The following is a 23,527-nucleotide window of genomic DNA, read 5'->3' as shown; positions in this document are numbered from 1 at the left end:
CCACTAGCAACACGGCGTCGTCTTCTCTTCCCAAGTCGACTGATGCAAGTTGCATTTTGCAAATAGCAAACGCGTATTACTATTTATAAAACATGCATTTTAAAGAGAAAACCTGACTTCAGGTTCAGTCAGGAATTACAAACACAGATCTCAACCCAGGATTATTTGAAAAGCGTGCAAGCACAGCACTGAAAAATTACAAACGCTTTGAACATAATGTCCGCAATTTACCATTCGACTTTGCACAACACGATCACACCACACCGCTCCTTCCAGTTGACGGCACCGGAATCTTGCATCATGCCGCAGCTCGAGACTGATGCTCAGATAGGCTTTCTAGGCACTTAGAGCAACTAGTGTAGAATCTGGGCATATGGTAGAAGAATAGAAAAACGAATCTGGGCCATCAGATCAAGCATGGATGGTACAGATTCTAGTGGAGGCAGCTCAGGTAGATTTCATGAAAACCCCCTGATACTACTTAGATATAAAACTTCACTTTTGCAGTAACCACCTTAACTTTCTCATATCCAATCATTTTGTCCTTGACTATTTTTCAAACCTGACAGCGTTGATGTCTCCTCTTTGGCTGTGGAAAAATATAAGACCATTTTCATATATGCACAAAACGCTGATGCCCCTCTCCTCTTCATAATACAAAGTCCTAATTATTCAAGAGAGTTGAACATGTTGACCACAAAACCCCCTAAATTTGAGCACATGAGGAAATTAAGCCATCCCAGATCAAGCTAAACTTTGTACATTTACATGTAACTAGAAGCATCTGAGTAAGTTATCACTACTCAACAAGCATTCGAGTATTTGAGTACATAAGAACACAACGCAAGAGGCAAACATATATCATTTTTAGTACATTTGCATGAAGACCAAGTATTAAGGACCTGATGGTACATGCCAAAAAAGATCTATCATTTTGCCTCCTATTTTAGTGATTCTTGATAATCGAGCTTTCATCTGTTGGAATATATGGCAACCTCCATGGACTCTATATACCCTTCATCGGTTCAATCCACCTAGTTAACCACAGAAAATAAACATGAGTATGTTAGAAACATGTACGAATTGCATACAACACATTTTGAGAAGAGTGGTGGTCATTATGTCCAGCTTCGTTTGCTGCTCCAACCCATGATACATAACCTAGATGTCAAACTTAGGATGAAATTCCTCAAACATATAGAAGGACCAGATAGTACTTTAAGCCATTTGCCACAACTGACCTAATAAAGAGCTCAATAGTTATTGTTCGGATACTCTAGTAGGCCATGGCATATGTAAAATACCTTGCAAAATTAGATACAAGCAAACTGGGCATGCAAAAATCTATCTGGATACCTTGAGAAAATATGAACGTAGGCTCCAGATTCACAGGGGGTCAAAGCTTGCACATCCATGCATAGACTTCCGATCAATAGATTATAGTTTCATGGAATAGGTTAAACATATAAATGGTAAGGACAAATAGAAGGACATCGAGAAATTTAAAGGGAGATTTATGATAGTCCTACAGATGCAGATTATAAACAAATAATTAGATGGCATGCATTATGCTATACCTTGTAATAATACGAAAACTACAATAGCACAGGAAAATAATAATAAACAAGATACCAGATATGCTAATGTCATCGAAGAAGGATTGATACTAAATCACATACATACATCTTTAGCGATACCAAAGGCCAGTCAAACTGAAAGGCATACATATCTTGGGTAAATGATCTATCTAAGCCGGAGTTTCAATCAACCTAGTTGAGGAGACAAAGCAAAACAAATAAGTGGTAGTCTTCGAAGCAAGAAGAAGCACATACCTCTACTACAGTGTCGTTTCTTTCTTAGAGTATGCTCTTGCATCATGGAACACCACTTCCTTAGAAATGTTGCATCATCAATTGCAAGTTATCTTTCTCAGGACGAAAGCTTTCGTTCGCATTCAAGAAGCGCTTCCACTGAAGCACATTATCAATGACCTTTTGTTGTCCAAGACGTACACCAAATTCAACATCGTGTAATATGTCCTGTAAAAATCTAGTACCGAGCCAATATCATCAAATATCATCCCTACTTTGGGCTTCAATTCGTCGTCACACTGGGGGTTTATACAAAGAACCCTGCAACAGCAATTGCAAGTTTAGTACCACTGACCTCGCATGAAAAACATGATGTCATATGGACTTGTAAAGACCACATGCTATTCACTTATGAGATCTCATTTTATCACAACAAACAACACAATTTGAAACAGACAAAATTGAACTACTATTGGCCTTATTCAAGGCATTTAACGAGCATTACAAGCTGTGGCCAGTGTGGGTACCTCTTGAGAGAAGGATTGTTCCGTTTTCGGTGTACCGAAATCATCAATGAGAAGCATTGGAGAATTAATCTCTGCTAATGAGGTAGCATCGCTGAAATCTTGATTTTGAACACTGTTGACAGATTCCACGGCTGCAAATAATTTTCAGCAAACAACATCAAAGAAGGGATTAACATAATATTAGGTAATGACAAGATACTCTTGCCTTTTTGGATTGTGTGTTCTCACATGATAGTGCTGGTACACAGTTTATGATTATTGGAACTGTAGGCTCTCCTAAAGGTGACGTCGCACTACTTCCCTCCAATTAGATTGACATGCAGTAGCAGAATGGTAGTTGCGGAGCGTAGCACTAGTCGACAAGCTCCGATGTATCCATCATACTTAGAACAGAAATTGTGTCCTACAAAAAAAATCCAAAAAGATAGTGAATTCCCATAAATCAGTGAAGTGCCACATATTTGCATGTATTGAATAAATTTCAGTCTTGTGCCTGCATGCGCACTTCACGTTCAGGTACTTTAATAGGTAGATGAGATTAGTTTCTTCTCATGTACAGTACCCGGTGAGTTTGCAGAATTTCTGTTTTTGTGATGGTAAATGAACACTGATAAAGGTCTCTCCAAATTAACTGAATTCGGCTCAGAAAAGTGCAAGTACATACTAACCAGGATTTGCAGTATAGTTGACATGTATCACAGGTGATTTTTAGCTTGATCGAAAAGATGTGAATAAGCATATATGCTGGCAATATGGTTATTCCGTTGGATTGATGGATTTTCTGTCCTAAGCAATTTCCTTTAGCTCCCTATATATATAGCATAGTGTCCTGCTAGTGGGTTAGCTACTGTACTGCTCAGGCATATCTATGTGAATATTGCATTTTCTCAAAAACCGTTCCAAGCTTCCAAGCTACTGCTAGTGACGATCAAATTATATCATCTACACTGTATGTGCATATGTTCAAATTTAAAAAATGTAGACATTCATATCACTTCCAAACATTCAAAATTTATAAATCTTCTCTCGATTGGAGGAACTCAGGTATTATTTACATGATATGGACAGTTGTAGTAAAATCTGAACCAAAATACTTTCTAGATAAAAGGCTACAAAATTAACTCTGAAATTGACAGCAGACTCACAGATGAGCATACCTTCAGATTGGAGTTTTCTTCTCCGACGTCGGCGGGGTGGGTGGCGACATGTGGAGAATGGCGGGTTGAGGTAGAAAAAAGAATGGGGCGAGGTCGACCTCTGGTCGCCAGAGAAGAGTACCATCCAGTTCTTGTTCTCTTAGGACAGAGCGAGGTCCGCCGGGGCAGCCAGACCGCCGGCGATGAGACGAACAGAAGCTGGAACGGGACCTCCGCTAGGCATACTCGCCCAGCTAGGCACCGGATCTGGATCGCCGCCACCGTCGGCAAGCCGGAGGAAGATGGACCAGAGGATTGGTCCAGGAGGCGGCTTGTACGCAAGCTAGGGTTGGGGAATTTGGGCGTGAGCTGCTGGCCTGGTGCTATCGGTACGAGAGGTAAATAAGTAGAAGTGAGGGAGTTTTGTGCAAAGAAGCCAGCAAGTGTGTGCTCACATCCACCCCCCACAATCTGGACCATCCATCCTGGAACTGACGGCTCATATAGATTTTTTCTATTTTTCTACCGGTGGCTGTTTTTCTATTGTAGTAGCTCCCGCTTATCCACGATGTCCAAACCACACATTTCCTTCACATGGGTCATCGGCGCAGGGACGTCGAGCTGGAAGATGAGCTCTGAGCTTCCAAACTCCTTCCTCGCCGCTCGGATGGCCTCTCTCACCGCGCAATGGACCGATGCTGCGAGAACCAGGGCAGGTTCCCCAGAGGCTGGCAGAGGCAGACTAGTTAAATCACTTTAACCAATGATAATTTCAACTGGCAAAATAGTAAAACTATATTCATGTTGCTTCAGTTCAGGGGAAAGCACTATCCTACTACATACCTTTTGACGAAAGAACACGGTTCTTATGGTACCCACTGTTGAGCACCTCAGCGTTGAACTGCTTCGGGATGGTGTCCACGCTCGGGATCTTGTAGACCCATGTGCTGTCGCTCACAACCAGTCCATCGGCATTTGTTTCGTGTTCTTCGTTTATGAAGAAACCAATTCCTTGTATGAAGGAGCCTTCAATCTGTAAGGTGGACGGTAGAGAGATCAGATATGAATATGTGATGCCATCATGTACTATAATGAAGAAAAACCCTGATCAGGGCTGCAATCTAATGTACTCGCTCTGTTTCGAAGTAAGGCATTATCAAATAATATCCATGTTCACTACAAAATGATAAAAGAAGAGCATAGCGCTGTGGAAAATATCTCAAACCTGGCCCAAGTCCACTGCAGGGTTCAAACTCTTTCCACAGTCATACACAAGGTCGCTCCGTAGTAAAGTAATAGCTCCTGTAAGAAGATCAATCTCTACCTGATTTTTTAGTAAAAAGTGAAAAGGAAGTTAGAAAAGTATCACAATATCCCATCCAGTAACAATTGAACTATACTAGTGTGATTGACATTTAGCAGAATATTTCTGTACCTCACTTATAGCAGCTCCATAGTTTAGATAGGTGCTGGATTCTAGGCCAGGTACCCAGTATGCACTTGAGGACAAATTAACATTATCCTTAATGGCCTATTTGGGAAAGTGTTAGCAAGTATAAAGATAACAATTTCCACACACAAACATTTTACACTTCTGTAGCATAAAAACCCAGAGGAAAATAAAGAAAATAACCTGAGCAATCAAAGCATCCCATGAAACAGCACCGCCGGATTGCTGCTTGAGCTTCTCCATGACTGGCTTTAATCTGTCAACCAGCATGTTGCAGGCCTCAAGGGTTGCTGCACAGCTAGATTCAGACGAAGTGCTGCCGGCGGTGAGCCCACCTTGGATCAAGTTCAGTGTATCAGCCTGAAGAACACGCACTCTATCAAGAAGGGATTCACATCCATCAGGCCACAGCTGTCCCAAAGCGAAAGTTGTCATTTGCTGTACTTTGGTCCACAGCCCTTGCCCAATCTCAATGCCTCCAACCTCAACCACAATGGAACCATCGTTGAGCACAGAAACTCTTCCAGGAGCTGGCCTTGGTGCCACCTTGAAGACGAGGGGCACACAAGAGATACCCCGCTTTCGCCACTTGGTGCAGCTGTTGAACTGCCTGATGGATCCGGCTCGATGCAGGTAGCTCGATGTCATGAGTAACCTATCAAAGATAGAATGCAATGTGTACGCAGAAGCTTCGCCTGTGCTTTCTGGATAGAACAGCACAAGACTGTCATAGGTGTGGAAATTCTTCTTCCTGACACTATTAGCATCGAGTGACAACACCGAAGCGACATGCTCAATGATAGCTTCAGCGATAAAAGATCCTTGAGCGTCTCCAGGAGCACGCATTACTGACTTGGATGTGTTGTTTGTTTTGCAGAGCTTGATGTCGAACGAGAGAGCACCCCAGTTGTATTTCTTCAGACCTGAAATGATGGTGTCTGGCATTATGGGGCTAGCATCTGGAGAAATTCCAGCATCGATTAGTATGTCCAGATGCAAGGTTGTGATTCTCCAATCAGACCTGAAACCAACAGAGTAATATGCTTTTATGGGGTGACGACCCCCGATCATGATCATGTCAGTACTGCGGTTGAGATACATCCGCACTGGACGACGTAACTTGAATGCACAGAGTGCAGCTGCCGTGGCTACCTACAAAAACATAAATTGTCGGATCACTGAGCACAATACAGCTGAAATGGTTAATGTCTTTTGCTTTCTTCGAAGTTGAATGAATGGTAAAATGGCCAAACTTATGTTAAAACCTATCACTAGAACCCTAATCCACCATAAAAAAGGAATGTTAGTTGTAAAAATAGATTTTTTTGGCGAATATGTTGTAAAAATAGATGACGCGTCGTGAACTCATCTGATGCGAAACCTAACTTATACACTCATGTTCGTTGAAGGTATATACTAGAAGTAAAAAATGCAATTATTCATATAAAGATACTACCTCCATCCGGAATTAGTTGACGCTCAAACGGATGTTCCGAACGGAGGGAGTACTTGTTAGATTCTTTCAGTTGTGCCGCATGGGCTATGAATTTCTTTTGTCGCTTTGTCGGGCTGTTGTTTAAACTTGTTAGATTCCTACTTACATTGCATGATCTGAATGCCTTCCCACCAAAGCCTCCTCCAACCCTCCTTGTAATGACACGCACGCTGCTGAACGGAATGCCGAGGCACTTGGCTATTGCACTCTGTGCAACCTCAGGGTACTGTGATGAAATGTATACGACCATGCTGTTATCTTCATCTGGAATTGCTAGAGTCGCTTGTGTTTCCATGTAGAAGTAGTATTGAGAGGCAAGTTTCACCTGTGATCATTGAAGGTATACATATAACTTTGACAAAGTTGCATCACAACAATACGAACTTTCATACAGCTACTATGTTACCGTGCAGATTAAATTTTAACTATAAAAAAAGAAGAATCAGATTAACTACAAGCACCATACCAGAAATGATAGTGACTGTAAAGTTATATATGTAATGAAAAGTGGCATCCACTAGTAATGCGTACGGTTCAGTTGAAAATAGATACTATCAAAAAATAAAATTTAGAAGTTTGTATTGCTAAGTATAAAAAGTTCCATTAAATTTTCAGTAATGCATGTTAAGTATAAGAAGTTCCATTAAAGTTATGAGTAATGCAAGTGAGATGTTAGAATGGAAAAGCTCTCATAGTATTTTGAATTAACATACTTCTGTTGAGAGGATCTTGTGGTCAGCTTCTGCCATGCCCTTGCAAAAGTCACCAACTTGTTTTGGATACATCTCAGGAGGAACTTCGAAATAGCTGTTGTTTTGTACTGCTTGTTCTACAGTTAAGATTGGTGGCTTCAAATCCTTTGTGTCATATTCAACAACAACCTGTTTTCCTGCCAAGTTGGCGTATCTCTGAGTTTCTGCAATCTGAAGTAAAGTCTCACATTTTAGGACATCAGTACTGAAGAAATACAGAATATGTATTTTCATTCTTAAAGGAAAAGGTAGCTAATGCTCACTTGTAGTTAGGGGCAAATGTGCACATAAATAATTAGTTTAATTTAACAAGATCACCTTCGGTGTTTAATTCAATACAATATATTTTTGGCATATCCACTTGCATTGAGTTTCAACAAGCAATCTTGTTACGAAACAAACAGAGATATAGGTTGTTCCTTAGGGCATTTTACAAGCAAATTTCTGGGTATAAATAATATATACGGATTTTTGAAACTAGGGTTTCATTATTTTAATTTTTACGGATTTTCCCCTCATCAAAATTTGCTTATTCCATAACATTCACAAACGTCTTTCTCAAAGAGAAATAATGAAGAAAAACCCATTTATGAATTTCCTTTATTATACAAGAATTTATTGTTGAGTGAACATTAAAATATGAAAAGATAAGTACCACGACGCCAAGAGCTTGTCCAGCGTACTCAGCAACTGGAGCACCAAAAAGTGGTTCGTCCCGAAACATCAAGCTTGATCCGATATTTTGCCCTCCACTTGGAACATCCTTTGCAGAAACAACCGTGAGGATCTTCTGTGATGTCAAAGAAGGCTTGAACTTGATATTCTTGACATATGCAAGAGGTTGCGTGCTGTAAATAAACTCTCCGTAAAGGCAATTTTTTGGAGCAGGAATATCATCTATATATACCGCCTCCCCTGCAGTACAGAAAATAAATGATATCAATCTGTAGCCTCATACCAGAAGGATAATCTGGAGAGGAAGAGAACTTCTAGATCCCATTAAGAGTTCTGATGATGTGAGATAACCACATACCAGAAGCCTGAAGCTCAACTGCATACTTTTTAATCGGCTCACCAACTGGTTTATATTCCTCACTGGAAACTGTTTCTCGACGTGAAGACAGTGGAAGGTTACACATATCATCTATATATAAAGAACCAGCAGAACTTATGTTCAGAGTTTTTCCAGGCCATTTGATTCCTTTAGCAAATGGAGACAGGTAACTGAAGAGAAAACCAACAGCCACACTGACTCTGTATTCAGGATGTGATGTTCCTTCCATTGGTACAATTGTTTCTCTAAGTAGCTGAACTGCTTCGAGCACAACAGATGGAGTGAGCACTTTTCCGTTCAGGTGTTGTTCGACTTTTGTTGCTCTAATAGCATGGTCTGTCCCATAGGCACCAAAGGCCATGTGTAGGTTACTCAACACAAGATCACCAGATGGTTCATTCAGGGAGACATGACCCAGCATAGCAGAGTTAGGGGGTGTTTGGTTTCAGGGACTTTTTTGTGTTGGGACTAGAAAAAGTCTCTAGTAAACCAAACAGGGTGGGACTTTTTTGAGACTTTTTGCTAAAAGTCCTTAGAAACACCTCCTTGAGAGTCTTTTTCAAAAAGTCCTAGGGACTAGAAAAAGTCTTAGGACTAGAGAACCAAACACCACCTTAATATATGAAACAACATTGCCAAGAGGGCGCGGGGCTGCTCCAATTTCAATACCACTGTCAATATACTTGTTATATAGATCCTGATCCTTTGTATCCCTTTACACCAGAACTTGTGTTCCCGACAACCACTTTAACTGTGCAGTCGCTAAAAATGCCAGAGTTCAGCAAGTCATAATACTGCCCGATGCTTTTAGGATGATATCCGAAACATCAGTTAGATGAATGAGCGAAGATTTTATCTCGGATTTCAGGAAGTCCGGGAAAGTGCAGACTCCACCACCAAGAGTGTAAGTTGGCAACTTGCAAACGTCGGCATCCTTATCACCTTTCTTCCAGAATATATTGAGGCCCAAATCCTCCAGGTCAACATCTGAAGCAAAACTTTTGCACGCATCGACGAGAATATATTGAGGCCCAAATCTTCCAGGTCAACATCTGAAGCAAAACTTTTGCATGCATCGACGATCGGTCGGTAACCAGTACATCTACACATGTTGCCTGAGAAAGCCCTTTCTGCTTCAGATACCGTCAACTTTGAGAACCCCTTTCGTGGTTCAGGCTTCTTGGATTTGTCAGCATTGGCAAGAGTAGTGAAAATAGACATGCACATGCCAGGAGTGCAGAAGCCACACTGGGAAGCATGTGTTGGGGAACGCAGTAATTTCAAAAAACTTCCTACGCACACGCAAGATCATGGTGATGCATAGCAACGAGAGGGGAGAGTGTAGTCCACGTACCCTCGTAGACCGTAAGCGTAAGCGTTATGACAACGCGGTTGATGTAGTCGTACGTCTTCACGATCCGACCGATCCTAGTACCGAAAGCACGACACCTCCGCGATCTGCACACGTTCGGCTCGGTGACGTCCCACGAACTCTCGATCCAGCTGAGTGTCGAGGGAGAGCTTCGTCAACATGACGGCGTGATGACGGTGATGATGAAGCTACCGGCGCAGGGCTTCGCCTAAGCACTGCAACAATATGACCGAGGTGGATTATGGTGGAGGGGGGCACCGCACACGGCTAAGAGATCAATGATCAACTTGTGTGTCTATGGGGTGCCCCCTCCCCCGTATATAAAGGAGTGGAGGAGGGGGAGCGCCGGCCATCTACTATGGCGCGCCCTGGGGAGTCCTAATCCCACCGGGAGTAGGATTCCCCCCTTTCCAAGTAGTAGGAGTAGGAGAGAAGGAAGGGGAGGAGAGAGGGAAGGAGGGGGGGGGCCCACCCAATTCGGATTGGGCTAGGGGGGCGCGCCCTTCACCTTTTCCCTTCCTCTCCTCTATTCCACTAAGGCCCAATAAGGCCCATATATTCCACGGGGGATTCCGGTAACCTCCCGGTACTCCGGTAAATGCCCGAACTCATTCGGAATCATTCTGATGTCCAAACATAACCATCCAATATATCGATCTTTATGTCTCGACCATTTCGAGACTCCACGTCATGTCCGTGATCAAATCCGGGACTCCAAACAACCTTCGGTACATCAAAACACATAAACCCATAATACCGATCGTCACCGAACGTTAAGCGTGCGGACCCTATGGGTTCGAGAACTATGTAGACATGACCGAGACTCACCTCCGGTCAATAACCAATTGCGGAACCTGGATGCTCATATTGGTTCCTAATATTCTACGAAGATCTTTATCGGTCAAACCGCATAACAACATACGTTGTTCCCTTTGTCATCGGTATGTTACTTGCCCGAGATTCGATCGTCGGTATCTCAATACCTAGTTCAATCTCGTTACCGGCAAGTCTCTTTACTCGTTCCGTAATGCATCATCCCGCAACTAACTCATTAGTCACATTGCTTGCAAGGCTTATAGTGACGTGCATTACCGAGAGGGCCCAGAGATACCTCTCCGACAATCGGAGTGACAAATCCTAATCTCGATCTATACCAACTCAACAAGTACCATCGAAGACACTTGTAGAGCACCTTTATAATCGCCCAATTACGTTGTGACGTTTGGTAGCACACAAAGTGTTCCTCCGGTATTCGGGAGTTGTATAATCTCATAGTCATAGGAACATGTATAAGTCATGAAGAAAGCAATAGCAACATACTAAACGATAAAGTGCTAAGCTAACGGAATGGGTCAAGTCAATCACATCATTCTCTAATGTTGTGATCCCGTTAATCAAATGACAACTCATGTCTATTGGTAGGAAACTTAACCATCTTTGATTCAATGAGCTAGTCAAGTAGAGGCATACTAGTGTCACTCTGTTTGTCTATGTATTCACACATGGACTAAGTTTCCGGTTAATACAATTCTAGTATGAATCATAAATATTTATCATGATATGAGGAAATATGAATAACAACTTTATTATTGCCTCTAGGGCATATTTCCTTCAGTCTCCCACTTGCACTAGAGTCAATAATCTAGTTCATATCGCCATGTGATTTAACACCAATAGTTCACATCACCATGTGACTAACACCCATAGTTCACATCGTCATGTGACCAACACCCAAAGGGTTTATTAGAGTCAATAATCTATTTCACATTGCTATGTGATTAACACCCAACGAGTACTTAAAGTGTGATCATGTTTTGCTTGTGAGAGAAGTTTAGTCAATGGGTCTGCCACATTCAGAGCCGTATGTATTTTGCAAATATTCTATGTCTACAATACTCTACACGGAGCTACTCTAGCTAATTGCTCCCACTTTAAATATGTATCCAGATTGAGACTTAGAGTCATCTGGATCAGTGTCAAAACTTGCATCGACGTAACCCTTTACGATGAACCTTTTGTCACCTCCATAACCGAGAAACATATCCTTATACCACTAAGGATAATTTTGAGCGCTGTACAGTATTCCACTCCTGGATCACTATTGTACCCTCTTGCCAAACTCATGGTGAGGTACACAATAGGTCTGGTACACAGCATGGCATACTTTATAGAACCTATGACTGAGGCATAGGGAATGATTTTTCATTCTATTTTTATTTTCTGCCGTGGTCGGGTTTTGAGTCTTTACTCAACATCACACCTTGCAACACAGGCAAGAACTCTTTCTTTGATTGTTCCATTTTGAACTACTTCAAAATCTTGTCAAGGTATGTACTCACTGAAAAAACTTATCAAGTGTCTTGATCTATCTCTATAGATCTTGATGCTCAATATGTAAGCAGCTTTGCCGAGGTCTTTCTTTGGAAAAACTCCTTTCAAACACTCTTTTATGCTTCCAGAAAATTCTACATAATTTCTGATCAACAATATGTCATTCACATATACTTATCAGAAAGGCTGTAGTACTCCCACTCACTTTCTTGTAAATACAGGCTTCACCGCAAGTCTGTATAAAACTATATACTTAGATCAACTTATCAATGCATATATTCCAACTCCGAGATGCTTGCACCAGTCCATAGATGGATCGCTGGAGCTTGCACATTTTGTTAGCACCATTAGGATTGACAAAACCTTCTGGTTGTATCATATACAACTCTTCTTTAATAAATCCATTAAGGAATGCAGTTTTGATATCCATTTGTCAGATTTCATAAAATGTGGCAATTGCTAACATGATTCAGACAGACTTTAAGCATCGATACGAGTGAGAAAATCTCATTGTATTCAACATCTTGAACTTGTCGAAAACCTTTTTGCGACAATTCGAGATTTATAGATAGTAACACTACTATCAGTGTCCGTCTTCCTCTTGAAGATCCATTTATTTTCTATGGTTTGCCGATCATCGGGAAAATCCATCAAAGTCCACACTTTGTTTTCATACATGGATCCCATCTCAGATTTCATGGCCTCAAGCCATTTCGCGGAATCTGGGCTCATCATTGCTTCCTCATAGTTCGTAATTTCATCATGGTCTAGTAACATGACTTCCAGTACAGGATTACTGTACCACTCTGGTGCGGATCGTGCTCTGGTTGATCTACGAAGTTCTGTAGTAACTTGATCCAAAGTTTCATGATCATCGTCATTAACTTCCTCATTAATTGGTGTAGGAATCACTGGAACGGATTTCAGTGATGAGCTACTTTCCAATTCGAGAGAAGGTACAAATACCTCACCAAGTTATACTTTCCTCCCACTCACTTATTTCGAGAGAAACTCCTTCTCTAGAAAGGATCCATTCTTAGCAACAAATATCTTGCCTTCGGATCTGTGATAGAAGATGTACCCAACAGTTACTTTTGGGTATCCTATGAAGACGCACTTCTCTGATTTGGGTTTGAGCTTATCAGGCTGAAACTTTTTCACATAAACATCGCAACCCCAAACTTTAAGAAACGACAACTTAGGTTTCTTGCTAAACCACAGTTCATACTGTGTTGTCTCAACGGATTTAGACGGTGCCCTATTAACGTGAATGCAACTGTCTCTAATGCATAACCCCAAAACGATAGTGGTAAATCGGTAAGAGACATCATAGACCGCACCATATCTAATAAAGTACAGTTACGACGTTCGGACACACCATTATGCTGTGGTGTTCCAGGTGGCATGAGTTTGTGAAACTATTCCACATTGTTTTAATTGAAGACCAAACTCGTAACTCAAATATTCTCCTCCATGATCAGATCGTGGAAACTTTATTTTCTTGTTACCATGATTTTCCACTTCACTCTGAAATTCTTTGAACTTTTCAAATGTTTCAGACTTATGTTTCATTAAGTAGATATACCCATATCTGCTCAAATCATCTGTGAAGGTGAGAAAATAACGATACCCGCCGCGAGCCTTAATATTCATCGGACCACATACATCAGTATGTATGATTTCCAACAAATCTGTTGCTCGCTCCATTGTTCCGGAGAACGGAGTTTTAGTCATCTTGTCCATGAGGCATGGTTCGCAAGTACCAAGTGATTCATAATCAAGTGATTCCAAAAGTCCATCAGAATGGAGTTTCTTCATGCGCTTTACACCAATATGACCCAAACGGCAGTGCCACAAATAAGTTGCACTATCATTATCAACTCTGCATCTTTTGGCTTCAATATTATGAATATGTGTATCACTACGATCGAGATTCAATAAACCATTTATATTGAGTGTATGACCATAGAAGGTTTTATTCATGTAAATAGAACAAAAATTATTCTTTGACCTAAATGAATAACCGTATTGCAATAAACATGATCAAATCATATTCATGCTCAACGCAAACACCAAATAACATTTATTTTAGGTTCAACACTAATCCCGAAGGTAAAGGGAGTGTGCGATGGTGATCTTATCAACCTTGGAATCACTTCCAACACATATCATCACCTTGCCCTTAACTAGTCAGTGTTTATTTTGCAACTCCCGTTTCGAGTTACTACTCTTAGCAACTGAACTAGTATCAAATACCGAGGGGTTGCTATAAACACTAGTAAAGTACACATCAATAACATGTATATCAAATATACCTTTGTTCACTTTGCCATCCTTCTTATCCGCCAAGTATCTAGGGCAGTTCCACTTCCAGTGACCGTTTCCTTTGCAGTAGAAGCACTCAGTTTCAGGCTTGGGTCTAGCTTTGGGCTTCTTCATGGGAGTGGCAACTTGCTTGCCATTCTTCTTGAAGTTCCCTTTCTTTCCCTTGCCCTTTTACTTGATACTAGTGGTCTTGTTAACCATCAACACTTGATGCTTTTTCTTGATTTCTACCTTCGCCGATTTCAGCATCGCGAAGAGCTTGGGAATCGTTTCTGTTATCCCTTGCATATTATAGTTCATCACGAAGTTCTAGTAACTTGGTGATAGTGACTAGAGAACTCTGTCAATCACTATCTTATCGGGAAGATTAACTCCCACTTGATTCAAGTGATTGTAGTACTTAGACATTCTGAGCACATGCTCACTTCTTGAGCTATTCTCCTCCATCTTGTAGGCAAAGTACTGTCAGAGGTCTTATACCTCTTGACACGGGCATGAGTATGAGATACCAATTTCAACTCTTGGAACATCTTATATGCTCCATGGCGTTCAAAACATTTTTGAAGTCCCGGTTCTAAGCCGTAAAGCATGGTGTACTAAACTATCAAGTGGTCATCATACCGAGCTTGTCAAACATTCATAACGTCTGCATCTGCTCCTGCAATAGTTCTGTCACCTAGCGGTGCATCAAGGACATAATTCTTCTGTGCAGCAATGAGGATAATCCTCAGATCACGGACCAAGTCCGCATCATTGCTACTAACATCTTTCAACTTAGCTTTCTCTAGGAACGCATTAAAATTCAACAGAACAACAGCACGGGCCATCTATCTACAATAACATAGACATGCAAAATACTATCAGGTACTAAGTTCATGATAAATTAAAGTTCAATTAATCAAATTACTTAAGAACTCCCACTTAGATAGACATCCCTCTAATCATCTAAGTGATCACGTGATCCATATCAACTAAACCATGTCCGATCATCACGTGAGATGGAGTAGTTTTCAATGGTGAACATCACTATGTTGATCATATCTACTATATGATTCACGCTCGACCTTTCGGTTCTCAGTGTTCCGAGGCCATATCTGCATATGCTAGGCTCGTCAAGTTAAACCCGAGTATTCTGCGTGTGCAAAAACTGGCTTGCACCCGTTGTATGTGAACGTAGAGCTTATCACACCCGATCATCACGTGGTGTCTCGGCACGACGAACTTTCGCAACGGTGCATACTCAGGGAGAACACTTGTACCTTGAATTTAGTGAGAGATCATCTTATAATGCTACCGTCGAACTAAAGCAAAATAAGATGCATAAAGGATAAACATCACATGCAATCAATATAAGTGATATGATATGGCCATCATCATCTTGTGCCTTTGATCTCCATCTCCAAAGCACCGTCATGATCACCATCATCACCGGCTGACACCTTGATCTCCATCGTAGCATCGTTGTCGTCTCGCCAACTATTGCTTCTACGACTATCGCTACCGCTTAGTGATAAAGTAAAGCAATTACATGGCGATTGCATTTCATACAATAAAGCGACAACCATATGGCTCCTGCCAGTTGCCGATAACTCGTTACAAAACATGATCATCTCATACAATAAAATTTAGCATCATGTCTTGACCATATCACATCACAACATGCCCTGCAAAAACAAGTTAGACGTCCTCTACTTTGTTGTTGCAAGTTTTACGTGGCTGCTACGGGCTGAGCAAGAACCGTTCTTACCTACGCATCGAAACCACACCGATAGTTTGTCCCATGTTGGTGTTGTTTTTAACCTTCGCAAGGATCGGCGTAGCCCCACTCGTTCAACTAAACTTGGAGAAACTGACACCGCCAGCCACCTTTTGTGCAAAGCAACGTCGGTAAGAACAGTCTCGCGTAAGCGTACCGCGTAATGTCGGTCCGGGCCGCTTCATCCAACAATACGCCGAACCAAAGTATGACATGCTGGTAAGAAGTATGACTTGTATCGCAAACTCACTTGTGGTTTCTACTCGTGCATTACATCTAACGCATCAAACCTGGCTCGGATGCCACTGTTTGGGGAACGTAGTAATTCAAAAAAAATTCCTACGCACACGCAAGATCATCGGTGATGCATAGCAACGAGAGGGAGAGTGTGTCACGTACCCTCGTAGACCAAAGCGGAAGCGTTAGCACAACGCGGTTGATGTAGTCGTACGTCTTCACGATCCGACCCGATCAAGTACCGAACGCACGCACCTCCGCGATCTGCACACGTTCGGCTCGGTGACGTCCCACGAACTCTCGATCCAGCTGAGTGTCGAGGGAGAGCTTCGTCAGCATGACGGCGTGATGACGGTGATGATGAAGCTACCGGCGCAGGGCTTTGCCTAAGCACTGCAACGATATGACCGAGATGGATTATGCTGGAGGGGGGCACCGCACACGGCTAAGAGATCAATGATCAACTTGTGTGTCTATGGGGTGCCCCCTCCCCCGTATATAAAGGAGTGGAGGAGGGGGAGGGCCGGGCCTCTACTATGGCGCGCCCTGGGGAGTCCTACTCCACCGGGAGTAGGATTCCCCCCTTTCCAAGTAGTAGGAGTAGGAGAGAAGGAAGGGGAGGAGAGAGGGAAGGAAGGGGGTGGCCCCCCACCCAATTCGGATTGGGCTAGGGCGGCGCACCCTTCACCTTTTCCTCTCCTCTATTCCACTAAGGCCCAATAAGGCCCATATACTCCCCGGGGGATTCCGGTAACCTCCCGGTACTCCGATAAATACCCGAACCACTTCGGAACATTCCGGATTGCCGAATATAAGCCTTCCAATATATCGATCTTTACCTCTCGAACATTTGAGACTCCTCGTCATGTCCGTGATCTATCCGAGGACTCCGAAAACCTTCGTACATCAAAACACATAACTCATAATACGATCAGTCACGAACTGTTAAGCGTGCGGACCCTACGGGTTCGAGAACTATGTAGACATGACCGAGACTCATCTCCGGTCAATAACCCAATAGCGGAACCTGGATGCTCATATTGGTTCTACATATTCTACGAGATCTTATCGGTTCAAACAGCATAACAACATACGTTGTTCCCTTTGTCATCGGTATGTTACTTGCCCGAGATTCGATCGTCGGTATCTCAATACCTAGTTCAATCTCGTTACCGGCAAGTCTCTTTAACTCGTTCCGTAATGCATCATCCCGCAACTAACTCATTAGTCACATTGCTTGCAAGGCTTATAGTGATGTGCATTACCGAGAGGGCCCAGAGATACCTCTCCGACAATCGGAGTGACAAATCCTAATCTCGATCTATGCCAACCAACAAGTACCATTCGGAGACACCTGTAGAGCACCTTTATAATCACCCAGTTACGTTGTGACGTTTGGTAGCACACAAAGTGTTCCTCCGGTATCGGGAGTTGCATAATCTCATAGTCATAGGAACATGTATAAGTCATGAAGAAAGCAATAGCAACATACTAAACGATCAAGTGCTAAGCTAACGGAATGGGTCAAGTCAATCACATCATTCTCTAATGATGTGATCCCGTTAATCAAATGACAACTCATGTCTATGGCTAGGAAACTTAACCATCTTTGATTCAACGAGCTAGTCAAGTAGAGGCATACTAGTGACACTCTGTTTGTCTATGTATTCACACATGTACTAAGTTTCCGGTTAATACAATTCTAGCATGAATAATAAACATTTATCATGATATAAGGAAATATAAATAACAACTTTATTATTGCCTCTAGGGCATATTTCCTTCAGTCTCCCACTGCCATAGACGTCAATTAATCTAGATTACACAGTATGATTCTACACCCAGGAGTCTGTTGTTGATATCGTCTTGCTCGTGGAAGAGCTTAGTCAATGCCGTCTGCAACATTTAGATCTATGTATTCGTTGCAAATTCTATGTCTCCCACCTGGACTTAAATCGGACTATTGTTTTTGATGTGCTTTGGTTTCTTGTAAAATTACCTTTCCTTGGAATTGAAGCAAGTATTTGTCCACAAGATTCATTGGTCCGACTCTCGGTTGACACCTAGCATCGGTTGAACTCTTTGCTACTAGGCTTTTCTCTGTTCCGATAACCTTCATTTCATCACTGAGGGAAATACCTACCATAGCTGTGTTGCATCATCCCTTCCTCTTCGAGGAAAAACTGACGCGGACACAAGCCATCACCTTACCTCATGGTAGGCTCCGTGGCTTTGGTTTCTCGGCGTGACATCGGGTAGATACCAAGCGAAAGCTTTGCGCTTCAACACTAGTGTCAGGACGCATGTGGGTGTTGCATTCCTCTCTTGGGGCACCACAGTGGTGTTTCTCCCCTATGTCGGGCCTCTAGGTGAAGCTCTGCCCGACTCAACAATGGTGGCACATTGTGCATTCTGAAGTGAGAGGAGGAAGAAGCTAGAGGTTGTCTCCAAAAAGCTCAATTAATGGTGAACCATAGTAGAGGTGTGTGGGCTCCCTGGCAAGCCACCAATATGTATCTCACAAGTGACCACTGGTAGAGAATAGGCCTTTAGTCCCAGTTCGCAAAGGCCATTAATCCCGGCTGTGCAACCGGGACTAAATATGCGCGACTAAAGGCCCCCCCCTTTAGTCGCGCCTCTTACGAACCGCGACTAAAGGCCCGTCCACGTGGGCGCCAGGAGTCCGTCGGGGCGGAGGACCTTTAGTCCCGGTTCTCGTGGCTAACCGGGACTAAAGGCCTCCTCCGCAGGTTTAGGGTTTTAGCCCCCCTAAACCTGGTTTCTTTTTAATTTGTAGTGTTTTATTTCTTTTATATTTTATTTTGTGTTTTATTTTAATTTTGATGAAGTTTCAGTACACATATTCTACGCTACTATATACATGCATATGAAATTTCAAACAAGAAGAATTCAAGAGGAATATATAATATATATTCAATCTCGGGTGACCATATACAACTTCGAACAAGTTTCCATACACAATTAGGATGGATGACCATATACAACTTCGAACAAGTTTCAATCTCGGGTATGCATATAAATTTCTTCGTCCTCGGTATAGTGTTCTCCTTTAGGATTGATGACTTCCCTCATGAAAAATCCTGCTAATTCATCTTGAATTGGTCGGAAGCGAGCTTCTGGACTAAGCCTCCTCCGCAAGTTATCCGTCGCCTTCCGCACGCTATCCGATGCCTTCCGCTCAGAGGTGTGTCTCCGGATGTTCTCACAAACATAGTATCCACATAGATTGGTCCCCGGTGGCTGCTTATCCACATTAACTAACCTTCTAAAATCTAGCTCATGTTTGAATTCACCGACAATTTCTTCTGAGAACCGTCTCCAAACCCTACAGGGCAAAGAAAATTAAATGAACAAGGGAGTTATTAGTTACTTGATATTAGGAAATGAACGAAAGAGACCGATCGATATAGAGCTCAAATGATTGAAAATAATTACTTTTGCAGCATTTTCTCATGTCGGCCCAACGCTTTGGATCCGAATCCATAGAGTCCATGATTAGAACTCTGGAGGTGTGAAGTTCAATATTTAGCAGAATCCAGTGGAACCTGCGGACACGTTACATGCACAGTCATGCATAACTCATCGATTAGACATACCATGCATGGAGTAAACAAAAGAGAATGGGCACAAGAGAGAAACACTCACCCAAAATGGTAAGGAAATAGAATATGACTTTTGAGTTGATGCTTTCTAAGAAACTTGTACAAGTCTTTCTCCACGTCTTCGGGGTGATTTTGTAACACATGTCCATTAACGATATGTGGGTCAATGAACCCAACATCATGGATGTTTCTTATTTTGCATTCCCAAATCTTCAATCTGCATAATAGCGTACGCAACAATATAGTTAGGACAATATATATATATATAGTGCAGGCAATGAAGAACGAGATGAGGTAGAAATAAATCACTTACAGAACGTAGCAACTCAGCATAGATTTGTCGAGGTCGCGCAGATTGAACAGCTGGAACAATTCACTCATATGAACTTGTACAGAGTACCGTTTGGTGTGATGCTCCTCTGTAACATCCGCATAAACATATTCTTTGTCGGCCCATGTTATGAATTGCTTGTACCAACGTAGCAGATTTCGCATTTGTGGTGGTAGACTCTTTTCCCGCGCAGGCTCGACGAGAGGCCCATTCCGCACATATTGTAATGCTATCTCACATACTGGCGCATCCTCAAGGCCTAAGAAGGCACGAAGAGTCAAACCCATCTCGGACGCTTGTTTCATGGCACTCGCTACAGTCAATCCAAGTGCTGCCGCAGCTGCTATGATCTCGGGGTCCTCTTCCGGACCGGCTTTCACTATGAGCGGGGGGATCGATTGTTTATTCTGCATCCCGAGCTGGTCAACTTGTTTCCCGCTTTTTTTACTTTCTTCTTTCTCCTCCTTCAATATTTTTGCTTGCCTACGAAGTTCATGTCCATAGTCGTCAGGCATATTCAGCTCGGCTTGGGACGGTGTCGTCAAAAAATCCTTAGCCCACTTCTTTTGCTTCTCAGTGAATACTTGCTTGGGCTCAGGCTCTTTTATCGCCTTCATATCCGCCTTCCATTTCTCATAATGAGCAGACGCGGCCAATTTGGTTTCAGCTTCACTAAGTTCCCAAGGCCTTGGGAGGAGAGGCTTCAGTGATGGCTCCGGTACCCTTGTGGTCTTAGGTACATAAGGGTCCGGGTTAATAGTCCAGGAGCGGGTTTCCTTGCTGTCCGCCTGCTTCTGCTTCTTCGCCGGAGGTGGATTGGGGGGCGTCGTACCCGCCGGAGGAGGATTGGGGGGCGGCGGCTGCGTACCCGCCGGAGGTTGTGGATCGGGGGACGGCGTCGAATGGCGTGAAGGAGGTGTAGGTGAACCACCACGACCACCACCACCGCCACCACCACCACCACCACCACCATCGGAGGGGGGTGGACTTGTTAGCCTTGGCGCCTCGCCTGGAAACACTATGTACTTCTTTTTCCATAGAATGATCTGGCGCTTGACATCTCCAAGTCTTCTCTCCCCTTCGGGTGTAGCTTTGTCAATCTCCAGGTCCTCAAACCCTTGGACTATGTCTTCCACCGTGACACGAGCATAGCCATATGCAATGGGGTTGTTGTGGTGGAGTGCTCCAGGTGTACAGGGTAAAGCACTGCCGGTAGCTACCTTCGTGGAAACGTTCCCCACGGGATAATGCAGATCACATTCTTTCATCTCCTTTACATCATCCACGGGGTAGTGAGGCTCCGGTGCACGAATCTCGATCATCGGTGCATTAGCACCAGGCGGGGCATCCGTGGAAGCCACGCTGCTTCTCCGCTGCTGGCTTCCGCGATCCGCTTCATGATCTTCATGCGGCCCTGCAGCCGATTTTTCTTTTACTAGTTCATGCACGGTCTGCTTCAACTCATGGAGTTCCGATGCAAACTTCGCCAAAAGATCTGCATCCCGGTCCGTCTTTCTCTTACGGCTTCTGTAACAGTACGGGTCATTGTCCTGGGAAAACCCTACTTTCCACGGAACTCTGCCTTTGCCTCGTACACGTCCTCCGTGTTCATCATTCCCGAGGGCTGTTGTCAGTGCGTCTTTCTCTCTGTTGAACTTGATCAAGCCCTCTTGAGCTTGGGTCATTGCGTCAATAAGGGCTTGGGTGGGAGCAAACTTTTTCTTCCGGTGAACACACACCCCTGTCTCCGGGTCTAGCGATCCCCCATGCCCGTACCACCAGCTTTTGGCCCTTGGGTCCCATCCCTCTGTACCTAGAGGGATTCCTCGCACCCTCAGGTCCTCCTCCATCTTCTGCCACTTAGGCTCCGAAAGGCGGTATCCTCCTGGCCCCATAATATGATGGAACTTTTTCTTACTCGCATTATCCTTATTTTTTTCGATATTTCCTTGAAATGCTCCGATTGCTTTTGCCTCACAAATTCTGGCCAATCATCTTTCAGTTTCTCATGTTGTCCATTGAAATCCGGAGTCTTGCCCTTGTTGACATAGTCACGGGTTAATTTTTCTTGAAGTTCCGGAATGCTTCGCCCATCTTCTGAAGAGCGAACTCTTTAACTAGCCTCCTCCTCTCACGTCCACCCGGAACCTCGTTACCGAATTCATCGACTTTGTTGTATTCCGGAGGTAGAATGAAATGTTCCATAAGCTTTCTCCAGCAATCCTTTTTCGTTCTCTTGTCGACAAAACTGAAACCAAGACGTGCCTTCTTTGGCTCCTTCCATTCCTGGACGGTGATCGGGACGTTGTCTCTAACAACGACTCCGCATTGGTTGATAAACTTTGAGGTGTGCTGTAGGGGCTTGCCGGTTTCACTGACAAAATCAATGGCATATGTTTCTCCTATTTTCATCGCCTTGGATTTGCCACGCTTTGTCGTACTCGATCCGGCCGAGGGCTAAAAAAAGAAAGAGAGTCGCGCGCGTTAATACATATGTATTCACATTTCAGTAAGTTTGTATCACGAGAGGCTCAATGTATATATATACCTCGCCGGAGGTGGTTGCTACTTGCAATTCGAGATCGTCGTTTGTTGACGGTTGACCTCCGTCGATAATGTCCGTTCCTTCACCTTCTTGATCATCGACAATGTCTGTTCCACCGTCAAGGTTCAGAAAAGAAGAGACTACATCCTCTTCTTGCTCATATTCTGAGCCCGGCACATAAGGAATCTCGTTGTTTATGATGCCCATTAAATAACGTTCAGCCTCCGGATCCCTAAGCGGCTCGGCTCTATCGTCCGCCATATGTCACTCCTGCATGTAGTAAAAATTAATTAAGTATAAAGGAATTAAAAAATAAGATTAAGGGGACATAGAGGAGGAGGAATTAAAAAATAAGATTATTGAGCACTGCCAAGTATTTTGTTTTTCCTTTTCTTATTTTGTTTTTCCTTTTCTTCTTCCTTTTCTTTTTCCTTTTCTTCTTCCTTTTCTTTTTGCTTTTCTTCTTCCTTTTCTTCTTCCTTCTCCTTTTCTTTTTCCTTTTCTTCTTCCTTTTCTTCTTCCTTTCTTTTCCTTTTCTTCTTCCTTTTCTTTTTCCTTTCTTATTTTGTTTTTCCTTTTCTTCTTCCTTTTCTTTTCCTTTTCTTCTTCCTTTTCTTTTTCCTTTCTTATTCCTTTTCTTCTTCCTTTCTTATTTCTTTTTTCCTTTTCTTCTTCCTTTTCTTTTTTCCTTTTCTTCTTCCTTTTCTTTTTCCTTTTCTTATTTTGGTTTTTCCTTTTCTTCTTCTTTGTTTTTCCTTTTCTTCTTCCTTTTCTTTTTCCTT

The 23,527-nt window shown here is 42.9% G+C and overlaps 1 long non-coding RNA gene and 1 pseudogene across 3 annotated transcripts; both read right to left on the bottom strand.

The window, feature by feature from the left end:
- Positions 1 to 771: 771 nt before the first annotated feature.
- On the bottom strand, positions 772 to 3,858 carry LOC123167053 (uncharacterized). Of its 3 annotated transcripts, none has more exons than XR_006483760.1 (5): positions 3,496 to 3,858; positions 2,567 to 2,741; positions 2,339 to 2,469; positions 1,357 to 2,132; positions 772 to 1,034 (listed from the first exon to the last, which is right to left on the bottom strand). It is a non-coding gene; the product is annotated as an uncharacterized lncRNA (long non-coding RNA). The 3 variants fall into 3 exon arrangements; XR_006483759.1 differs by having other exon boundaries at positions 1,833 to 2,132; XR_006483758.1 differs by having other exon boundaries at positions 772 to 2,132.
- A 106-nt stretch (positions 3,859 to 3,964) lies between these two features.
- LOC123171402 (putative aldehyde oxidase-like protein) overlaps positions 3,965 to 23,527 on the bottom strand; it is a 56,034-nt pseudogene continuing 36,471 nt past the window's right edge.

Source organism: Triticum aestivum, chromosome 7D (assembly GCF_018294505.1).
Source record: "Triticum aestivum cultivar Chinese Spring chromosome 7D, IWGSC CS RefSeq v2.1, whole genome shotgun sequence".
NCBI classification, from domain to species: domain Eukaryota; kingdom Viridiplantae; phylum Streptophyta; class Magnoliopsida; order Poales; family Poaceae; genus Triticum; species Triticum aestivum.
This window is presented reverse-complemented; position numbering and strand designations above follow the sequence as displayed.